Raw genomic sequence first — 23401 nt, 5'->3', positions numbered from 1 at the left:
CTTAAAATTGAAAAATGGTGTGTACTGATGTATTTTCACGGTTGAAACAACATGTCTTCTGATGTTCATGTTTATTCTGTGCTATAAATAGCAGTAAAGATGAAGAGAACATTGGTTCACGTGCCGCTTGGACTGAAGCGTTACATCACGACACATGGAAGAGACAAAAGTCTTTCAAAGTCACATTTCTGTTCTGAGAACATCCCCAGCTTTTACTCTAGTTTGTGACTAAAAAAGTGTATTACATTACGAATGATTTGTAATGCACAGTCTACCGAACATATTAACAGAATGAGAGGCTCTAAAATCATCTAAATTTGTATTTACCAAAAGTCCTGCTCTTAAAGTTTAGACAGCAGGCTGATGCTTGTCTTCAGAGTCTGACATTTTCACAGTTCAGGAGTTAAACCAGATCTTGTGAAGGTCTCTCAGATGCTAAATCAATAAGCGGATGCCAAACACTTTTTTGTTATTTGGTAATATCCCACAAACTGCGGTATATGATTCTGAAATTTCAGATCAACAATAGGATGATATAGAAGACGCCTCACAACATGAGATTTGGCTTATAGTTTATTAGACATCACAATGAACCATAAAACATAGAACAAGTTGCTTATGCATATAAAATAATCCCAGTCGGTAAAGAAATTAGATGCAAAAATGAACATTTGAAATAGAAAGAGTCACAATTCTCCCCTTTGGGCAGTCTATACAGTCAATGATTTCCTTTTGTCTCAGGCAAAACAAATCTGTCAGTAAAATGGCTCAAAACAAAGTAACAAAGGCACATCTGGCTTGACAAGCGAACACGTGGCAGATGACTTTGAAACTGTCTCTGATATGATTTGTGATAATGAAGTATATATATATGGCAAATAAAGTGTGTTTGTTTTGCTGGAGTGCATTTGATGAATGACAAGAGTTGTTCGGTAACTAAAGACTAATTTTATAGGACCTCTATTTTGTTAAAGAGATCGTTCATTGGAAAATTGAAATTCTGCCTTCATTTATTCACCCTTATGTTGTACTAGACATGCATGAATGATTTCTTCTGTTGTTTTGGACTGCACTGACTTTTCATTGTATGGACAAAAACAGCTGAAACATTCAAAACATCATCTTTTTGTTTTACAGAAGAAAAATGACAAGTTTGAACATCACAAGGGTAAGAGATGACAGAAATGTCATTTTTGGCTAAACAATCCATTTAACGTTCCAGACTACTTTGATTGTCATTAAAAATTCAAAACGGCATTAAAACTTTAATACTATTTAAAACTATACATAATGCATACAGTATGTAATGTGTAGCCTACATAAGACATTCAGAAATACAGAAACTTAAATAAAACGGCAATTAAAAAAATGAAATCACAGTTTAAAACACAAAAACCCTTATGGATGAATGTATAAAATACAGTGATTGTCTAATACTGCACCATTTTAGCGAATGACGGTTGCGTGAAGACGGCCCGATTGCACGTGAGAATAACGTAAGCGAACCCCAAATCTCATGCAGCATGCAGACGTGCATTCCCTTTATCAGAAACAGTGACGAGACCACAACTCAGCTAAACTGAGACGACAGGTGAAAGATTGTCATGTCATGTCGAGAATAAACGTTTTGCGAGAATCTGTAATTTTCTGCGATGTCCAACAGGCCAGAAGATCAGGCGGCGAATGTGATCGATGGCTAATCAAGAACGAGGAGGGCTTTTTAATTCATCTAGGTGAACTGTACCGTCCATCCATCGATCGGTCTGTGTTTGTCATGGCGCCTGCACACCTATTCATCCATTCGACCATCTAAAGATCCTGCATTTTATGTGCTTTGTGAATGTGCAGGCTTCCGCTCCAGGTGACTGTTAAAAAAAGCTGTCCGTTCCTTCCATTTATCACTTCTTTAACCTGTTAGTGAGTCTTTAGTTCATTGATAGTTGATTGAGTTCTTTGGCACAATTACAACAATGTATTCAGACACTATGACACAATGAACTATCGACAGCTTTAAGTGGATGTGCAAAGATTACATTCAAGAGTGAAAGACATGAACCGTGATGGAATTAGTTGCCATGCCATCCAAGAACCAGCGAAAAAGACCCATTTCATAAACTACTTCTGTTTCCCATCTGTCTCTTAAAGGAATAGCTCATCCAAAAATAAACTCACTCTTATGTCTTTCGAAAGTCATATGACTTTCTTTGTCTGTGGGACACAAAAGCACGTTTATAGCTGCTCTTTTCCATACAGTGAAAGGAAACAGTGACCAAAACCGGCAGAATTTTCAGTGAATATTTGTTACAGTTCAGTCTGTCAGTAATAATGAACATTCTTCAAAACATCTCCTTTTGTGTTCCACATAAGAAACTCAATCAACTGGATTTGGAACAATATAAAGGAGTTTTGAGTGAACTGTTCCTTTAAGGAGGAGTTGTACATTTTCTACAGTTTTTAGTCAAAACTGACACTTTAAGAAAAACTATAGGAATAAGAGAGCAATAAATGATAACATTTGGCCAAACAGAAGCGACTGAAGCGCTGTAGCCAAGAAGAAATCAGTTATACACAGTGCATTTGAATATTATTAAAGACCACATAGAATCAAAATCAGATTTTTCTGACTTTCAATTCATGCCTGGTGACTTTGAAACTAATATATATACACATTAGCGGCTAAAAGTTTGGAGTAATTAAAATTTGTAAAATATTTTTGACAGAAATCTCTTATGTTCAGTAAGGCTCCATTTATTTATTTTATCAAAAATACAGTAAAAAATAGGAATATTGTGAAATATTATTACAATTTCAAATAACTGTTTCCGGTTGTAATATATTTTAAAATGTAATTTATTCCTGTGATGACAAAGCTGAATTTTCAGCATCATTTCTCCAGTCTTCAGTGTCACATGATCCTTCTGAAATCAGTCTAATATGCCGATTTGCTGCTTAATTATAATTGGTGCTCAATTATTAATAACTTATTATTAGTGCTCATTATAATAAATGTTGAAAAAAGTTTTTGCTGCTTAATAGTTTTGTTGAAACCATTATACATGTTTTTTTCAGGATTATTTAATAAATAAAGTTCACTGAATAGCATTTATTTGAAATATATACTTTTTTGTAACAAGTCTTTAGAATGGTAATTTTGTACAGTTTCTGTAAAAAAAAAAAAACAATTAAGCAGCAAATAGTTTTCAATGTTTTTTTAGCATATTAGAATGATTGAAGACTGTAGTAATGATGCTGAAAATTCAGCTTTGCATCACAGAAATAAATGACATGTTAATATATATTAAAATAGGAAAAGCTTTAAATTGTAAAAATATTCCATATTACTGTTTTACTGCACTAAAAAGTTTTGAATGAGAATGTCCCCTTGACTGGTAACAACTCATGTGATGTAACTAAAGCCCACTGACTATTTTAAACTGGACTTGATGTTTAATGTTTGTGACCTTATAAAATGAAGTTAAACCTTCTAAAATAAAGTTTAAATAGGAAATATGTCAATACAGAAGAAATTTGTGCTCGTTGAGATATTTCACAAGGTCTTTATCATTAACGTTTAGCATCAGAAGGCAGAAAATGAAACTTGCCAAATATCCTATCCCCTTCAACATCTTTGTATGCATATTGTGCTTCTCATGGCCAGAAAATAGGGGAGCCAGAAAAGGTTGCGACAGGTGCCCACTGTTTTTAGGAAAGTAACCAATCATGCCATGCAGATTATACAGTAACAAAATCCACACGTATCAATAAGTAAAACATCAGCATACGACTTTAGTAATACCCGTTAAAAGAAAGTTTCAGAAAGTGTACACTTTTTCATTTTGCACCCCACTGGTATTTATGGATTTCTTTGCATTTTTCCTTTTTTGTTTTGTTTTATATATTTTTAAACGCATATTAGACTGGCTATATATATTATTTCCTTATATTATTTACAGAACTTATTTGGTACTTTTCAAAAACAATGAACACACCAAAGAAACAAAAATTAGAAAATAATGCATATATCTGTTTTTAGGTGATATAATCATAGGCTGTGTCCAAATTCAGGGTCTGCATCCTTCGGAGTACTCATTTGAAGGATGTTACGTCACAGCGCCGCGACGAAGGCTGTCCAAATTCGTAGGATCCTTCAAATGCGGCCCACAAATACGTCCTCCTTTTCCCCGAATTGGAAGGATGGGTGTGGTGGATCCTTTCCCGTCCTACCTATCCCATAATTCTTTTCGGCAGAGCGTAATGGCGGACGAAGCGAGCGGTAGCGGAGTGGGAGAGGAGTTTCTCTGACAAAACAAGCTAAAGTTTATGCTTCGGCTCAATGAATTTGTAGGAGAAATTAGTAGAATACTTAAAAACAAATAAAAATAGGCTATAATGGCTTACCTGGATGTGACTGTCTTGTAGTCTGATATAAAAAACTCTCCGACAACGAGCAAAGAAAGTATTTAATTTATTTAATTGCTTTATTTCTTCCAAAAGAATTAAAATGAGGAGAATAACTCTTTGTTTGTCCATTTTCCCGCTTCTTGCTTGGCGCTGTCACGGTTGCTAGGCGACAGGATATGAGCAACGGGTAAGGGAGGGAACTGAAAGAAGGGTAGGCTGTCCAAATTCACAAACACCGACTTCCGGGTTTTGCGGACGTCGGAGAATCCCTCCTCCTTCAACCGGGTAGGAAGGATCCTAAGGAGGATGCAGACCCTGAATTTGGACACAGCCTCAGTCTCTTTAAGACAAGTCCTGTCACTCGGCGGCCATCTTTGAAACGCCTCTCGGGCATCCAAGTGCAGCTCCTATCTCTTTGTATGGGGAACCATCAAATTCTCCAAAACGGTTCACTAAGCTTACGATTAAATTTAATATTTCAAAATCACCAATGAAATCGGACAACAACTGTCATAAATGTTGTTTCTTTTGCTCAAATAGCGTTATAAAAAGCTTATTTCTCAGGCTAGATCAGCCAGTGCGCATGCGCAGTCCTGAGCGCGCGTCTCAGAACGCTGACTGTTTCTATAGCAACCGGGACTTCTAACGGCAGCTGCAGTGACGCGCTGACTTTACTGATTAATGATTGGTTCTTTCATTCAGAAGGCGGGGCTTCCTGCGATTGAGCGGCCATATTGAGCGTTGCACATTTTTTCCCCATTCAAAACAATACGAGTGACATGTCTTAGGTATTCTATAGTCTTTGATATAATCGATCAAAATGACATCAAATATAAAATATAAAAATACATTTTTGCTGTATGTAAAATACATTGCATATACCACAAGACTTTTTTCCCTCATCACAGAAGTTAACGCACGAAACCGACAAAAGCTAAAGCTTAAGAGCACTACACCGAGATCGCAAAATAAAAAATACAGATCATAAAACATAAGCAACATTTGACAGTATATGCAGTGTATTTTAAAATATTGAAAGCAATTTTTATATTTAGACCTTTAAGGAAAATTAAATGTTTTCTGACTGTGTTTGCTGTATATGTTTTTTTACGTAACCAGGATTAAAATATATGTAAGATGGTAGCCCAAAAGTGAATAATGACCAATTCTCATGGTTTTGTTTTACCATTAATTGCTAATCAAAGTTTGCTTGATGGAACTTGTTTTCATACATTATCAAATGTCCAAAATCCGATCTGGTCCAAAAAGTATAAATGTTTTATGGACCATCCACAAAACCATGAGAATAGGTTAAAAGGTCAGTTAGCCACGTGTGAAAGAAACGTCACCAGGCTGTGTGATTTTGGATGTATTTGTGCCCGAGCCGTGGACTATAGTCGGCTGTGCTGTGACAGGCGTCCGCGGCTGGGCAGGACAGTGGCAGTGCAAACCGCAGGAACAGCCTACGTCTTTAGACCAACATGGCCTTGGACACGAAACTTTCTTCACGGGCTACGTTAGCATAGTTAGGTTCGACGTCATTCTGGTCGTACGGTGGAAGGGTCTCGTCGGTCGTGTCGTCCTTTTCGGGAGGATGTCCTGAACCGTCCCAGACAGTAGGGGTACCGCCGTTAGCCGGAGGGCCGGTGTTGTCATCGTCTAGATCCTGAAGCACACACAAATCAAAGCATGATTTGAGCTCAATTAAATTCGGAGACCTGTGAGTGTAGTTTTTAGGAAAAAAGTTCTGTATGAATTACCCATAAATATGTGCGCATATGTATTTTGTAAATAAATAAATAGTGTATATAATATAAAACATTATTCTAACATAATATATTTTTATTAAAATAAAAATAAAAACGATGCATAATATTTATGAATAAAAAACATTTTAATATTAAACAATGTTACACGATTCATATTTAATAAGTGAGTATATATCATTTATAAATAAGATTATTATAAATAAATACATAAATACATTTAGCATGAGTTTGAATCTACAGAGTAAAATACATAAATCATATTTATAAATATTAAAATATATATTAATATTATTTATATATTAAATATATATAATAATAATAAATCGTTTTTAAAATGTTTTTTATAAATGTTGCATTAGTTGGAATCTGCAAAGTTTAAAGTATGACACATAATTCATATTTAGAAATACAAATAATACAAATATATTTTAATATTATATAAAAACTTTAAAGGGGGTCATATGACGTGATTTCATATTTTCCTTTGTCTTTGGTGTTACAACTTTCAAGCTGTTTATATAAGATCTAGAAAGTCACAAAGATTAAAGTCTCAAACCCAAAGAGATATTCTTTTTAGACTCATCCACGCCTTCCTAAAATGCCTCCTTTAAACTCGCCCCCACAAATCTATGTCACTGTGTGGGACGATTTGCATAACACCGCCCAAATGTAAACGCAAAGGAGGAAGGCGTAACTTATCCTCGCTGTAGTATTGCTGCTGCCGCTGCCATGTCGTGAAGATGCTGTGTGTTTCCAAATATGGTAAGGGGCGTAACATTTCAGTCACACGCTTCAGGTATTCGGCCAATCACAATGTACCGGATAGCTGGCCAATCAGAGCACACCGCGCTTTTCAGAACGATGAGCTTTGTAAAAATCGACGTTGCATTACACTAAATATACAAAATAATGTTCTTTTTAGCAGCGTCATATAACCCCTTTAATTGTAATAATAATAATATTATATATTCTAACACTTAATATTATACATAATTCATACATAAATATGTTTAATAAATGTTAAAATATAACAAGATTCATATTTATAAATAATGTAGCATTAGTTCAAATCTGTAGTGTGTAAAGTTATTTACATGCATAATCCTTAGAAAATAAGGACAATGAATGAACAAATTAAAACCAATGAATCACATTTCCCGTAAATTAATTTCAGACAGCTCCTCTGATCACAACAACAGTGTTGCAGTTTTGTCATGACATACACGTCCGGTTCAGACACATGTAACAAGCTGCACGTACACACTCTCACAATTCATTACAATCACTGAGGTGCTACTAATGCTAATTTAATAGTTCCTCAATCGGTCATTAAGCATCAGTATAATAGCTGAAGAACAGAAGCGCACATTCTTATTTATTAGAGTTAATTGATACCGAATGAAGATTCAGCAGATAAAACGGTTTGATAGAACACTTCACCTCCTGACTCACAGTGAGCCCAAATTTAATTGAAAAGTGCTAATATAGTGTGATGTTTATCTCGTGTGTGTGTGTGTGTGTTGCTGTCTGAGTGATGAAGCAAAAGTTGGTCTCTAATTATTTGAGGCGAATGTTCTTTTTTCCCCTCAGTTATAGGGTGATGCCAGTTTCAGCCCGGTCATTTAACCTTTTTATAAAGGTCTGGACAAAGAAAGGGCTTTATTTTTCTTAGTGATGGTCTTACAAAGAAGGTCATTTCAATTTCACCAATCTAATAACAGTAATTTCAGTGAATTTCCCAGCCTTTAGCTGGGCTGCCAGGGATGTGTGCCATTAAGAATGGACATGATTTACCTGTAAAATTCTTGAATGTAACTTGAGAGAATTTTAAATTTTTTAGTAATACATTTCATTTTTCAGTATGAATTACCCATAAATATGTCATCATCCTATATAGGATTTCTAAATAAATAAAAGTTTGTAGATTTATATGTAATGAAAACAATATTAATATGACACTATTAAAATAAAAACATTTTATCATTCATATTTATAAATACATTTACAATATTATAATGTAATATTATAATTAACATTTATTAATAAAACTAATACAACATTTATATATCTCTCAATTCTTATTTATAAATATAACAAAATATAAAATAAAAATATTATACACAATTCATATTTATGAATTATATAAAAACAATAAAACATTTTAATAATATTAAATATGACTATTTATAAATAACTATAAATACTTCATTAAGTAAATTTGAGCAATATTAAAACATTATATTAAACAATTAATTTGATAAATAATACAGAAATTTTATTGTGTGGGCCATGTTAGAAATACACTTCCAGCACAGTATAGACAAATAAGTCTGTGTGTGTGTGTGTATATATATATATATATATATATATATATATATATATATATATATATATGTATGTGTGTGTACAGTCAGGTCCATAAATATTGGGACATCGACACAATTCTACATTTTTGGCTCTATACACCACCACAATGGATTTCAAATGAAACGAACAAGATGTGCTTTAACTGCAGACTGTCAGCTTTAATTTGAGGGTATTTACATCCAAATCAGGTGAACGGTGTAGGAATTACAACAGTTTGCATATGTGCCTCCCACTTGTTAAGGGACCAAAAGTAATGGGACAGAATAATAATCATAAATCAAACTTTCACCTTTTTAATACTTGGTTGCAAATCCTTTGCAGTCAATTACAGCCTGAAGTCTGGAATGCATAGACATCACCAGACGCTGGGTTTCATCCCTGGTGATGTTCTGCCAGGCCTCTACTGCAACCGTCTTCAGTTCCTGCTTGTTCTTGGGGCATTTCCCCTTCAGTTTTGTCTTCAGCAAGTGAAATGCATGCTCAATTGGATTCAGGTCAGGTGATTGACTCGGCCATTGCATAACAGTCCACTTCTTTCCCTTCAAAAACTCTTTGGTTGCTTTTGGTTGGGTCATTGTCCATCTGCACTGTGAAGCGCCGTCCAGTGAGTTCTGAAGCATTTGGCTGAATATGAGCAGATAATATTGCCCGAAACACTTCAGAATTCATCCTGCTGCTTTTGTCAGCAGTCACATCATCAATAAATACAAGAGAACCAGTTCCACTGGCAGCCATACATGCCCACGCCATGACACTACCACCACCATGCTTCACTGATGAGGTGGTATGCTTAGGATCATGAGCAGTTCCTTTCCTTCTCCATACTCTTCTCTGCCCATCACTCTGGTACAAGTTGATCTTGGTCTCATCTGTCCATAGGATGTTGTTCCAGAACTGTGAAGGCTTTTTTAGATGTCGTTTGGCAAACTCTAATCTGGCCTTCCTGTTTTTGAGGCTCACCAATGGTTTACATCTTGTGGTGAACCCTCTGTATTCACTCTGGTGAAGTCTTCTCTTGATTGTTGACTTTGACACACATACACCTACCTCCTGGAGAGTGTTCCTGATCTGGCCAACTGTTGTGAAGGGTGTTTTCTTCACCAGGGACAGAATTCTTCGGTCATCCACCACAGTTGTTTTCCGTGGTCTTCCGGGTCTTTTGGTGTTGCTGAGCTCACCAGTGCGTTCCTTCTTTTTAATGTTCCAAACAGTTGTTTTGGCCACGCCTAATGTTTTTGCTATCTCTCTGATGGGTTTGTTTTGTTTTTTCAGCCTAATGATGGCTTGCTTCACTGATAGTGACAGCTCTTTGGATCTCATCTTGACAGTTGACAGCAACAGATTCCAAATGCAAATAGCACACTTGAAATGAACTCTGGACCTTTTATCTGCTCATTGCAATTGGGATAATGAGGGAATAACACACACCTGGCCATGGAACAGCTGAGAAGCCAATTGTCCCATTACTTTTGGTCCCTTAAAAAGTGGGAGGCACATATGCAAACTGTTGTAATTCCTACACCGTTCACCTGATTTGGATGTAAATACCCTCAAATTAAAGCTGACAGTCTGCAGCTAAAGCACATCTAGTTTCATTTGAAATCCATTGTGGTGGTGTATAGAGCCAAAAATGTTAGAATTGTGTGTACCTGACTGTATATGTATATGTATGTATATTCAGTATCTCAGAAAATTAAATAAAAAAAAATGATTTTTAGAAATGTTGGCCAACTGAAAAGTATGAATATAAAAAGTATGAGCATGTACAGCACTCAATATTTAGTTGGGGCTCCTTTGGCCTGAATTACTGCAGCAATGCGGCGTGGCATGGAGTCGATCAGTCTGTGGCACTGCTCAGGTGTTATGAGAGCCCATGTTGCTCTGACAGTGGCCTTCAGCTCTTCTGAATTGTTGGGTCTGACGTATTGCATCTTCCTCTTCACAATACCCCATAGGTTTTCTATGGGGTTAAGGTCAGGCGAGTTTGCTGGCCAATCAAGAACAGGGATACCATGGTCCTTAAACCAGGTACTGGTAGCTTTGGCAGTGTGTGCAGGTGCCAAGTCCTGTTGAAAAATGAAATCTGCATCTCCATAAAGTTGGTCAGCAGCAGGAAGCATGAAGTGCTCTAAAACTTCCTGGTAGACGGCTGCGTTGACCTTGGACCTCAGAAAACACAATGGACCAACACCAGCAGATGACATGGCACCCCAAACCATCAATGACTGTGGAAACTTTACACTGGACCTCAAGCAACGTGGATTATGTGCCTCTCTTCTCTTCCTCCAGACTCTGGGACCTTGATTTCCAAAGGAAATGCAAAATTTTCTTTCATCAGAGAACATAACTTTGGACCACTCAGCAGCAGTCCAGTCAAGACGCTTCTGACGCTGTCTCTTGTTCAAGAGTGGCTTGACACAAGGAATGCGACAGCTGAAACCCATGTCTTGCATACGTCTGTGCGTGGTGGTTCTTGAAGCACTGACTCCAGCTGCAGTCCACTCTTTGTGAATCTCCCCCACATTTTTGAATGGATTTTGTTTCACAATCCTCTCCAGGGTGCGGTTATCCTTATTGCTTGTACACTTTTTTCTACCACATCTTGTCCTTCCCTTCGCCTCTCTATTAATGTGCTTGGACACAGAGCTCTGTGAACAGCCAGCCTCTTTAGCAATGACCTTTTGTGTCTTGCCCTCCATGTGCAAGGTGTCAATGGTCGTCTTTTGGACAACTGTCAAGTCAGCAGTCTTCCCCATGATTGTGTAGCCTACAGAACTAGACTGAGAGACCATTTAAAGGCTTTTGCAGGTGTTTTGAGTTAATTAGTTGATTAGAGTGTGGCACCAGGGGTCTTCAATATTGAACATTTTCACAATATTCTAATTTTCTGAGATACTGAATTTGGGACTTTCATTAGTTGTCGGTTATAATCGTCAAAATTAAAGGAAATAAACATTTGAAATATATCAGTCTGTGTGTAATGAATGAATCTAATATGCAAGTTTCACTTTTTGAATGGTATTACTGAAATAAATAAACTTTTTCATGATATTCTAATTTTATGACCAGCACCTGTATGTATGTATATGTGTATGTGTATATATATATATATATATATATATATATATATACACATATATACACATATATATATACACATACAACCCAATTTAAATTCACAAATTAAACAGAGCCAATTCTTAAATGCTGAATAATGCCCACCGCTGCAGGCTAAATCACCCAAAACAATAAAAGCAGGCACTTATTGAAAGCCCAAACTGAGTCCCCTGGGGATTTGATCACAAAGGTATGTGTCTCCGTCTGGCCTTCATACACAGACCCGCTGTTGTAATTGGCTTTACGGTTATCATAGTTGATGAAATAACCAGCTCATCATATTAATCCACATAAAAGACCCTTTGGCAGTGTTAGCACATGCCTCACATCGCTATAAGTCAGCATACGCATATAAACCGCCTGCTGCAAGACAGGGGTCTTTACTACCCACTGTGATATCAGTACACTGGTATAAATGAGCAATATCACACGAGTATATGTGAGATATGGCTTTATATCGGCAAAGTTCAGAGTTACAAAGCTCAAAGTCCCCCACAGAAGGATTTGTTTCATCTAAAAGAGAAGGCTGATCCAGACCGGGCTAAAACGCCTCATTAAAACACGCCCCCACATGTCTACGTCACGATGTGGAAATATTTGTGTAATGCCGCCCAAATGTGCACGTAGAAAGAAGGAGTGGTTTCAGTAACCGCAATAGTGTTGATGCAGCCATGTCAGGGAGACGCTGTGTGTTTCTATGCTAAAGCAAAAGCACTTTATTTGGCCTTCCGAAAGTAGATGCAATTAGGAATCATTGGTTAAGTTTTGTTTACAAAAGAACAGCACAACCCAAATGTTCGAATTTGTGCAACGCATTTTATGGACGGTCGTTTTGTGAGCCTAGGAGAGTACAAGGCTTTCTAAAAAATAAAAGGGTCAATTTTGACTTTGCTATGACTGGCGCTTCTGAATCAGCGACTGTAAGTATGTTTTGTTATTCGTTTAAGTATTTGCTATTGACTGTTCGAATACGGAGTTATGCGCAGTGTAGAGTAACGTGGCGTGTGTGTGTGTGTGGGAGAGAGAGAGACAGGGTTACAATGGAGTCAACTGTCTTAACCCCGGATTGTGTACTGCAAATACATACAAGCATCATCACTGTGTCTGTCACGCAACTCTGTTCCCCTCTCGGGCTTGAACTGATGGTAAAACTAAGGACATTATTAACTGTCTTTATATTTACTTTGAAAGCTGAAGCTCACGATTATGGTAAGGGGTGTTACATTTCCGACACACGCTTATGGTGTTCGGCCAATCACAATGCACTGTGTCAGTTGGCCAATCAGATCAGACTGCGCTTGTCAGAAGGAGGGGCTTTGTAGAAAACGATGCGTTTGAGAGAGGCGGGGCATAGAGGAAATACAATAATGTACAGTATTTGAAAAACAATGTGTTTTTTGAACATTAAAGCATGTCAACATATTCTGTTACACCAAATACACAAAATAATTATCTTTAAAAAAAGCATCATACGACCCCTTTAAAATCTGTGTATTATGTATAGTATTATGATAGATTATGAGAGATTGAGCGGTCATGATTACCTGCATCTGATACAGCATTCATTCTTCAGATATATCTCATATTCTCCTGATTTCTGATGACAGCATCTTGTCTTGTTCAAAAAACTTGTTCAAAACTGCGCTTTAGTATTTTTCAATTTAAAATTTTCATAAAGTATTTTCTAAACATTTTTTAATTAGAACTTTCTCTAATCTTGACAAAACATATCATTGGAGAGGTCTGAGTCTCAAGATTCTATATTTGGTGACATATTTTGGTATAATGTCATTTTTTGACAATGTATACATTTGTGACAGGACAATTCATCAATCAAAATAAAACAGAGTTTGGGTGTCAACCAGTGGCTATTTCTGGTATAGCGCTTTAAATTTCACAGGAACCTAAATTTTTTAATGGTATCAACTTGATTTTATATCAATTTTAGATTCCAAAATATTTTTAGGATAGTACATTTTCTTTAAAGTAAATTTAAACGTATCATAACTATCACAACTTTTAATGCTTTCATCTTTTAAAATGCTTTTACTTAAGCAATAATCTGCTGATTGTCTTCTTTTAAGAGCCCAAACTTAGGTCTGTCTTGCGAAGTGTTCATGAATTAAGGATAGTTCATTTTCACATCTATGTTTAAAAGGGACCGGATTCAGGAACAGGATACATAGCTCTTCAAAGTAATGGTTACTCAGCATTGCACATCAAAGTCTGGGAAGGGGGATCTTATACCGTAACAGGCTCGGCAGAGTTGGTTTCGTAGTAGCTTGTATCGTAGTTGCTGAGCAGCTGAGTTTCTGTGATGGCTGTGGTCTTGTCTTGTGGTTTATTCAGCTGTGAGAAACAAACACATGAAATTATGATTTCAATACGCACACTTTAAGAGTTGGTTGTGGATCAGAGGAATATTTCTTGCCTTTTTTAAGGGATTTTTTGTCATTTACTCATCCTTAAGTCATTCCAAAAAAACACAAAAGAAGGTATTTTGATGAACGATGAGAAAACAAACAACATCAGACCTTCATTGTTTGGGCAAAAAAACTCTAAAATATCTTATGTATTCCACAGATCAAGTCAGTCACACAGGTTTGACGGGACATGAGAGGTTTGACGGGACATGAGAGGTTTGACGGGACATGAGGTTGAGTAAATGACAGAAATATCAAGTGTTTGAAATGTAAAAAGTTAGAATCTTGTTCAACTACCAACTTTTTAAAATAAACTAACTTTTCTGCTCACCAAGGCTGCATTTATTTGATTAAAAGATACAGTAAAAAAACAGTAATATTATTCAATTTTAAAATATTATAAAATAATTTATTCCTGTGATGCAAAGCTGAATTTTCAGCATTATTACTCCAGTCTTCAGTGTCACATGATCCTTCAGAAATCATTCTAATATCCTGATTTGCTGCTCAAGAAACATTTCTTATTATTATCAGTGACGAAAACAGTTGTGCAGCTTAACATTTGTGAAAACTTTTGATGAATAAAACATTAAAAATAATGATTATTGGAAACATTACAAACGTCTTAACTCTCACTTTTAATCAATTTAACGCATCCTTGCTGAATAAAAGTAGTAATTTAAATAAAGGAAAAATCTTTTTGGCCCAAGTCTTTTGGACGGTTATGTATGATCATTTTCAGGAAGAGATTATAAAAAAAAAAAAAAAAAAAAAAAAAAAAAAAAAAGCTAATCAAAGTTTTTAACTTGTCAAAGGCATTATTTAGAATGAAATAACCTCTTACTGCTTATCATAATCTTACTGCTGCTGCTATTTTCAGCAAACATGAAGACAGATCTCATAATCACATATTTTAGGGGTGCTGACAGCTGAATTAATCACAGATTTTTAGGGCAGCTGAGATGAAAGATGCCTATGATGTACGCGTTCATTTGCCTGTGCTCGCTCACACACACACAAACATGTATGCACACACAAATTTAGCTCCACCCACACAAGTTCTACATTACGCTTCAATCAATAAACATTATCCCCATGTTTTGTATAACATATCTTTAAGTTTTTTGCATATTTTTCCAAAACAAAACCATACAGCATCTTACCCCACAACATACCCAGACAGGTTATTTATATATATATATATATATATATATATATATATATATATATATATATATATATATATATATATATATATATATATATATATATATATATATATATATAAAAAAAAAAAAAAAAAAAAAAAAAGGGGAGATAAATTGGAATAACATACACTTCTTACATTCCGTAACTTCACATCTAAAGCATCTTCAATATCTCCATTTTTGACAAAGTCTAAAAACACCTCCCAAATACACAAAAATTCAACAGGTTTCTTTCTTATTGCATATGTAAGTTTTTCAAGAGCCAAACATGTTAAGTTTCTCAGCCAAAGTCCAATGGAAGGGCAAATGGTATTTTTCCAGCAAAGGGCAATGGAACGTCTTGCTTGTAATAGACACAAATCCACCAACTTTCTTTCCTTATTGGGCAAAGAGAAATCATCTTCGTACATACTCAATACACACAATATAGGGTTTAGAGGTATTGGAGAGGAAGTAAATTGAGAAACGTATTGAGTCACCGCTACCCAAAACTTCTGCACTTCCTCACATTCCCAAATACAATGGTAAAATGTACCTTGATACTTATTGCATTTGAAACACAGACCAGGGATATTAGGGTTAAATTTATTTAATTTTACTGGGGTTATATAAATTCTCATTACCCAATTATATTGTAAGAGTCTCAACCGAGAGTCCAAAGTCTGTGTTTGTGCATTTAAACAAATTGTATTCCAATCATCTAATGAAATATTCATATTTAGATCCTGTATCCATGCTTGTCTTTTATTTTCAGAGCTTTCTTTATGATTTCCTCTTAATACGTTATATAACTGGGTAATCCGCCCTTTACTGTAGCAATCTTGCAATGTAAATGTTTCCAATATTGACATTGGGAAGAGTTGTGTAGAATTCTTTAAACGCGTAAAAATAAAACTTCTGAGTTGCAAATATTTAAAAAAGTGTTTTTGAGGTATGTGAAATTTCTCTACAAGATTGTCAAATGACATTAATATATTGTCTTCATATAAATCTTTCAATCTAATCACGCCCTTATTCATCCATAATTTGAACCCCATGTCCTTTATAGCTGGGCTGAAATGATCATTTCCCCAGATAGGAGAGAAACGGGAAAGCACTGGGAGGTCTCCCAGATGTTTATGGGCTTCGCTCCATATTACAATGGTATTTTTAACAAATGGATTATCTGTCCTTTTTTTTAGTTCTTTAAGCGATGCTGAATATAAGAAGCTGTCAAGTGTCAAGCCTTTTGCGGCCAATTTTTCAACATGTAACCAAGACATATCAGCTTCATTAGCGAACCAGAACAATGCAGCCCTCAACTGTGCAGCCCAATAATACCATAAGAAGTTAGGTAGTTGAAGCCCACCCCTTTCATAGGGCAGATATAGTAAAGAAAGTCTCAGTCTTGGCTTCCTGTTGTTCCAAATAAAATTGGAGAGAAGTTTTCTTATTCTTAGAAAAAATGTTGGTGGAGGGGGAAGCGGTATTGATTGAAAAACATAAAAAATTCAGAAGTATATTCATCTTAATCACATTTATTCTTCCCATCAAAGAAAGAGGCAGTGTCATCCATCTAGTCGTATCTTCAGATAATTTAGCTAACAAAGGTTCATAATTAGCTGAACTGAGGAGGCTTATTTTAGGGGCTATTTGAATTCCTAGATAATCAAAACCATTTAGAGCATTTACAAATGGGTGGTTCACTTTAGGATTTAATCTCTCTTGTTCATTGAGAAACATTATTGAAGATTTATCTTTATTTACTTTAAATCCAGAAAAATTGCCAAGCAGGCCAATAAGCTTTAAGAGGGAGGGGATAGATTTTCCAAGTTTTGATAAAAATACGATGGCATCATCAGCGTAAAGGGCAATGCGATGTTCTACAGCTTTTGTAAAAATACCGTGAATGGTAGGGTGTGATCTTATTGCTATTGCCAGAGGCTCCATAGCTATTACACATTATCCCCATGTTAACCCTTTCTTTCTTGACTGTGCCCCAAGGGCAGCATTAGGAATTCTCATTCTCTTTGCTCCGTTTGTACTTCACAATACAAATTTGTTTCAAATGCAGTCCAGTACCAACCGAGTGAACAGGAAATAATTATTAGCCAGAGAAAAATGCAATTATCCTATTCTAAGCAATACGAATTTCCTCCCCGTCCCAGAACGAAGTTTGTTCTTCAAAGGTTTGAATTCAAAGATCTATTTTATGGTGGTTTAAGCATATGCATCTTTTCACCAGCTCTGTTTTAATTGCGGCGTGTAGCCTGGAGAATTGTAAGTAATCTCAACATTGTATAATGAAGAAAGCTCAATACATCGGAGTTGAAAGAGAATGTCAGATGTGAGCGCTGAGAGGTGACTGATGGAGAAAAGTCTGCTCACCATTTCTGTCGAGCTGCCAGACTTCATTGGAGGTGGCGGCTTGTGTTTCGGGGGGCCTCTGGAAAGGAGATACAATGGGATGTTCAGCTATAACCGTGGTGTGCATGCATGCTATACCGTGTACGCACCAATTAAGATGCATTGAGAATGAAAGGCACAAAAATAGCTTGGATGTTCCAGTCAGGAGAGAAAGAGAGAGCAGAAAATGGATGTTTGACATGAATGTGCGATTGTGTTTGTGGGTGTGTGTTCACACTCACTCTCCGTTCTCCATGCTCTGCCGGTGTTTGTGGTACATGGCCACACCAGCGCCGATCAAACACAAGATGATTATGGCGGCAATGATTCCACCAACAACTGGCCCCGAGCTGCTGGTTGGTGCTGGTAAAGGTTGATCTGAAACAAGCAAGAGACACATACAACAATATTTGTGGGTTTTCTTGTTCTCTGAAAGTACAAACCACTTATGTGACCAGATGTACAGTGCCCTCCATAAGTATTGGAACAGTAAAGACAAAATTGCTCTGTTGGCTGTGGAGTCAAGACATTTGCAAATATGATTAAAAGATGAATATGAGACAAAACTACAGAATGTCACATTTTATTATTAGCCGTTTCAACGTGTTTTACCAAATAAAAAGAACAGCACTTTTAGAGTTCATCTCACTCATTGATGTGAGCATAAGTATTGGGACAGTTGAACATAAGGCAGATATAAAAGATTAAAAGCTATTATTTAGTTGCAGATCCCTTGCGCACAATCACAGCAGTGAGTCTGTGACCCATAGACATCACCAGACTCTTGGTCTCATCATTTGAAATACTTTTCCCAGCCTTTAATGCAGCCAATTCCAATTGTTGCTTGTTTTGGGGAGTTTCTGCCTTTACTCTCCTCTCCAGCTGGTGAAATTCATGTTCATTTGGATTTAAATCTGGAGATTGACTTGGGCAATCTAAGACTTTCCATTTCTTTGCCCTTATAAGTTCCTTGACTGAACTGGCAGGGTGTTTTGGGTCATTGTCCTGATGCAATATGAAGCACTTCCCAATGAATCTGGTGGCATTTTCTTGAATATTGGTAGGCAAGATGGTTTTGTACCCTTCCAAATTCATTCTGCTACTGCCATCATACATTAAGTCATCAGTAAAGTTGAGAGGGCCTGTTCCAGAGGCAGCCATGCATGTCCATGCCATGACACCACCTCCACCATGCTTTACAGATGAGGCTGTATGCTTGGGATCATTGCAGTTCCCTTTTTTTCTCCGCATTTTTGCTTTCCCATCACTTAGATAAAGGTTCATCTTTGTCTCATCGTTCCATAAACACAGTTCCAAAACTCTTCTGGCTCACCTTTGTGCTTTTTTGCTAACTCTAATCTTGCCTTTCTGTTTTTGGTGCTGGTCAGAGGTTTGCATCTTGCTGTGTAGCATCTGTAATTCTGTGTCAAAGTCTGCTGAGGACAGTAGATTGTCAGAGCATCACCCCAGCTTTCTGGAAGTCGTTGGTGATTTTACAGACACGTCTTTTAGGGTTCATTTTCATAGCTTTTATGATTTGTCTGTCATCAACTACTGTTGTTTTCTCAGCTGATCAGGTCGTCGTTGTTGGTTGCTGGTGTCGCTGGTGGTTTCCAAACTCTTGATTTCTCCATGCCATTTGTTTTTGCTAGAGCTCTAACTGACTTCCTCTTTTCTTTTAGCATCCAAATTGCTTGCTTTTCTCTCAAAGTCAGCTCCCTCGTCTTCATCCTGGTTTGTGTGTCATCATCGAATGCAAGATTCAGAATACAGAAGTAATGGATATAACTGATACGACACATTCCCTGCTTTTAATATCTGAAGAATTAATGTAACAGGACACAGCTGATCACTTAGAAAGACCTGTGAGGCAACTGTTCCAATACTTATGCTCACATCAGATAGAGGGATGAAACTCTGAACTTCTTAGCTGGTAAAACATCTATGTGTTGAATCACCCAATAATAAAATGTGACATTCTGTAGCTTTGTCTCATATTCATCTTTTAATCATATTTGTAAATGTCTTGACTCCACAGCCAACAGAGCAATTTTGTCTTTACTGTCCCAATACTTTTGGAGGGCACTGTATGAGATTGACAACTTGTGAAAAGTTGCATTTACCACCAATGTTTCTTTAGTTTATCTCTCTCTCTCCATCTATCAGCCAAGTGAAGATTTTAGACCCGATATAACTGCAGGACAATCAGTTATGAGTGTTCATATCCAGGTTGTGTGTTATTCAGAACCGAATTGAGGACTGAAATCAGGAAGTTTTGAATTGTGATTGCAAACATGAAGAATTAAAATAAACAATTTTAACTACAAAGCCAAAGTTTCTCAAGACAACTATGAAAACAGACAAAATGAACGAACGAACAATCGATCGATAGATGCTTATCTCATCTGGTTATATTTATTTCAGACATCAGAACCACACAGAGAACTTAACAGAACTGTCCTCACCCCCAGTGTTTATTTAGCTAATTGAATTTTTATTCCAGCCACCAATAAGACTCTAGTACTCTCAGCCTCATTTAACATTTTACAATGTTTAAATATTCAGATTTTCTCCCATCAAAATCAGCACAGAAAATACAAATAAAATGTGCATATCTGCGCCTGGACATAGCCGACTGTTTACAGTGATTATACATATAAAGATGTTGAGCGGGTCACACAGCTGCTGGTCAGCATCACACGGATCATTTCAGTAGCATGGTTCGATCCGCTTTTGGAGCATTTGGTTTCCCAAACAGCTGGTAACTACATAAAACAGGCTGTGTGACTATGACGAAGGATTACTGTAATAGGTTTATGTTGTTTGACATGCGGATTTTAACATTTCTAAAATAAATACACATAAAATCAAGCCTTCTTGCTCTCATCTCTCACCAATGGTGGCAACACCAATGGTGGAACACCAATGAGGATTTTAGACCCAATCTCACTATATACACAAAATATAAAATCTGAATTCTGAGGAGAATCAGATAAGTGTTCATAGTTGGGAATGCACAGTAGATTGCAATTCTTCATCCTGTTTGGTACTACAGTGCAAATTCAGGAACTAAATTTTAATTATGGCAGAAAACATAATGAAGAATTGTAGTTCGAGTTTGAATATAAGGAAGTACAATAAAATTAATTCAAATTCAAAGTAAATCATAAAAAGATTTGTATGTAGAAAAGCAAAGTTTGGTTGAAAGTTATATAGGCCTTGAGAATTAAAGATTCAGTGCTGGCTTGTGCTGGTAAAGATTGATTTGAAACAATAAGGCAAACAAATTATCGTTGTGGGTTTTTTGTTCTCTAAATGTGAGTGACCAGACATTTGAAAATGAAAACTTTGATTCACACTGCAAAACCAAACAAGTTTTCCCCATCTGTTCATATTTATTCAAGACCTAGTCGGACTTCACAGAACTGGCCTATCATGATAGATCAATAGACAGACAGAACGACAGACAGATAGATAGACAGACAGATATCTTCTGTGGAAGAACACCTCACTTCTAAGAATGCATTACCTGTGTTAAACTGTCATTCCTTTCATTCCAATTCAACTTCCTGGAATGTGGCCATTTCAATTAAAATTCCAACTGATGAGTTGAAATTTAGAATTTTGCACAACTCTGGTCTGGATGTAGGTCAGATGACCACATGCCAGATACCAGCTGCACTTCGTTTAAAACCACATTTGAAAGTGGCCCAAATTGGGCGTGGAATTTTTTATTTTTTTTTCCCTGTTCCAACACCATTTTGATGTCCACCATTATTGCCCCGGACAAGTAAACCCCTTTGAGAATTAATACACCACCACTCCTTATCCTTGCCTTTGCAGTTAGACATTGAAAGCTGGAGTGATAAGGTTCTTTGTAGCTTGCTAAGACTTGCTGCTGGGGTGGGTATGCTAAAATTAGTAAGTCCCACTGCTCTCAGAGCGACTAATGAGACAGAAGGGGGGGGGGGGGGGAAGAGAGAGAGAGAGAGAGAGAGAGAGAGAGATTGCCGTGCCAATAATGAAATGAAGTATGACGATTGGGAGTGATAAGAAAGGAAAGGAAGATTTGTGTGTTTGGATGGAAATGACAGTGCAGTACTGCTGCTGTCCTCCAGGGCTCCCATTTCTAATGCACGTTTGATCTGCAAAGTCACAATGGTGATCTTTCTGTGAATTTCAGCTTATTTTGGAGGGATCAGATTAACTCTGTTTCCAGTGCTTGTAAAGAAACAGATGTGCTCATCGCATGCACACACGCACACACTTCAACATGTAGTCACACATACATTTCTAATATAAAACAGATTCTTGATGAAACCGGGCAGTGAGCCACAGTAACGCATGAAAGCTCTCACAAAGAGAACTTGAAGGGGGGTGAAAAACAATTTTGGACACTCTTAAAAACACCAGTATTTCAACAGCAGGATTGAGCTAGAGAGATCAGATGAACAAACGAAAAAAGAAAAAAAAAAACCTCATTATATGATAAAAGCTGATAGCCACACAGCATGAGACCTTCGGCAATCGTTTTTACCGTGCTGTTAAACAAGAGCATTTGTTATCAATGTTCTAGTGAGCGAGAGGGTTTTGCTCCGTGTGTGCATATATCAGTGGGGTTTATTGCATAGATCAGGCAACCTAAAACAAATCTAAACAAATGCGTCTAAACAAAGAGCTGTTGTATATTGTGCAGTCCTCAACATATATTGCAATCAGCTGCACGCTGTTCCTCAAGTCATCTGCTCACGTCTTAGCCTAGATACTAATATGTCTCTCATGTTTCCTCTATTGGTTGGTTCATTTGCAGTGCATTTATTTGGCCTGGGTAAATTTTGGGTTGTAGCTTGTGCTGTGTGGCTTGCTTGTTTGTTTTTTGAATATCGCAACAAACGACTTACAATTAAATGAGAAACATCAAGGACAGGAAAAGAAAATTAAAATCCTTGAAATTTTATTAGAATGAAGAATTTAGGAAGACAAAACAAAAAGACCAAAAAAGAAAAAAGTGCAAATTTCTGGCAGAACTGATCATTTTGAGTTTAGCTCATGCTGCTTTGTTTATTTCATTTCAGTAGTCTCTAAACAAACAACTTGCAATTTAATGTGAAATATTTACATCCATATCGCAATTTTATGTTTTTGCTGTCACACTTTTCTATCCAAGTAGAATCTCTCAACAAACCATAAAATGCTGAACATGAAGGAACTTAAGAAATCCCTGAGTATGTCATCTGTATTGCAATCTTGTTAGATTACTAAATAAATAAATGAATCAAATGAAGTGATAGAGATAACAAAATATAGGCAGAACGAAAGATAGAACAGACAGACAGTCAGACAGACAGACAGACAGACAGACAGACAGACAGACAGAGTGTTGAGTGAAAATGTTTGAAACTGCTGATTTTGAGTCGTATCTTGAGCTGCTGTATTGTAATTAACAGGGGAACTGTGAGGGCAGGGGAGGAGCTTCAGAAATCCTTGACTGAATAATCCCCATTACAATTTTATTAGAATGAAGACTCTAAGAAAAAATAGACAGCCACCAGCAAATTACTGCTGAAAGCGTTGCTCCTGCTGATGCACTCGCGTCTGTTTGAGAGGAACTTCACTGAGTGCATCATCCATATTGCAATTTTATTAGAACTGTTTTATTAGAACCAGTCTGAGGAAAACAAACTAGACCATGACCAGCAATAAACCAAAATTTATTGTGAATCCATTATTA

At 36.6% G+C, this 23401-nt stretch overlaps 1 protein-coding gene across 2 annotated transcripts in view; it reads right to left on the bottom strand.

Annotated features, from left to right (window-relative positions):
• Nucleotides 1-564: 564 nt before the first annotated feature.
• The window catches only part of LOC306846792 (nectin-2-like), a gene marked incomplete at its 3' end in the record, with an annotated part of 190830 nt that continues 167993 nt past the window's right edge, over nt 565-23401 (bottom strand). The window contains exons 7-11 of one of the 2 annotated variants that reach the window (XR_013782114.1): nt 17913-18048; nt 17653-17710; nt 13902-14003; nt 5487-6067; nt 565-4049 (exon numbers count right to left, since the gene is read on the bottom strand). The remainder of the gene's footprint in view (nt 4050-5486; nt 6068-13901; nt 14004-17652; nt 17711-17912; nt 18049-23401) is intronic. The other variant, XR_013782115.1, reaches the window with a different exon arrangement.

The sequence above is a fragment of the Barbus barbus genome, assembly GCF_936440315.1.
Source record: "Barbus barbus genome assembly, chromosome: 27".
Lineage (NCBI taxonomy): Eukaryota > Metazoa > Chordata > Actinopteri > Cypriniformes > Cyprinidae > Barbus > Barbus barbus.
Note: the sequence above shows the minus strand (reverse complement) of the source record. Positions and strands in the feature narration are given on the sequence as shown.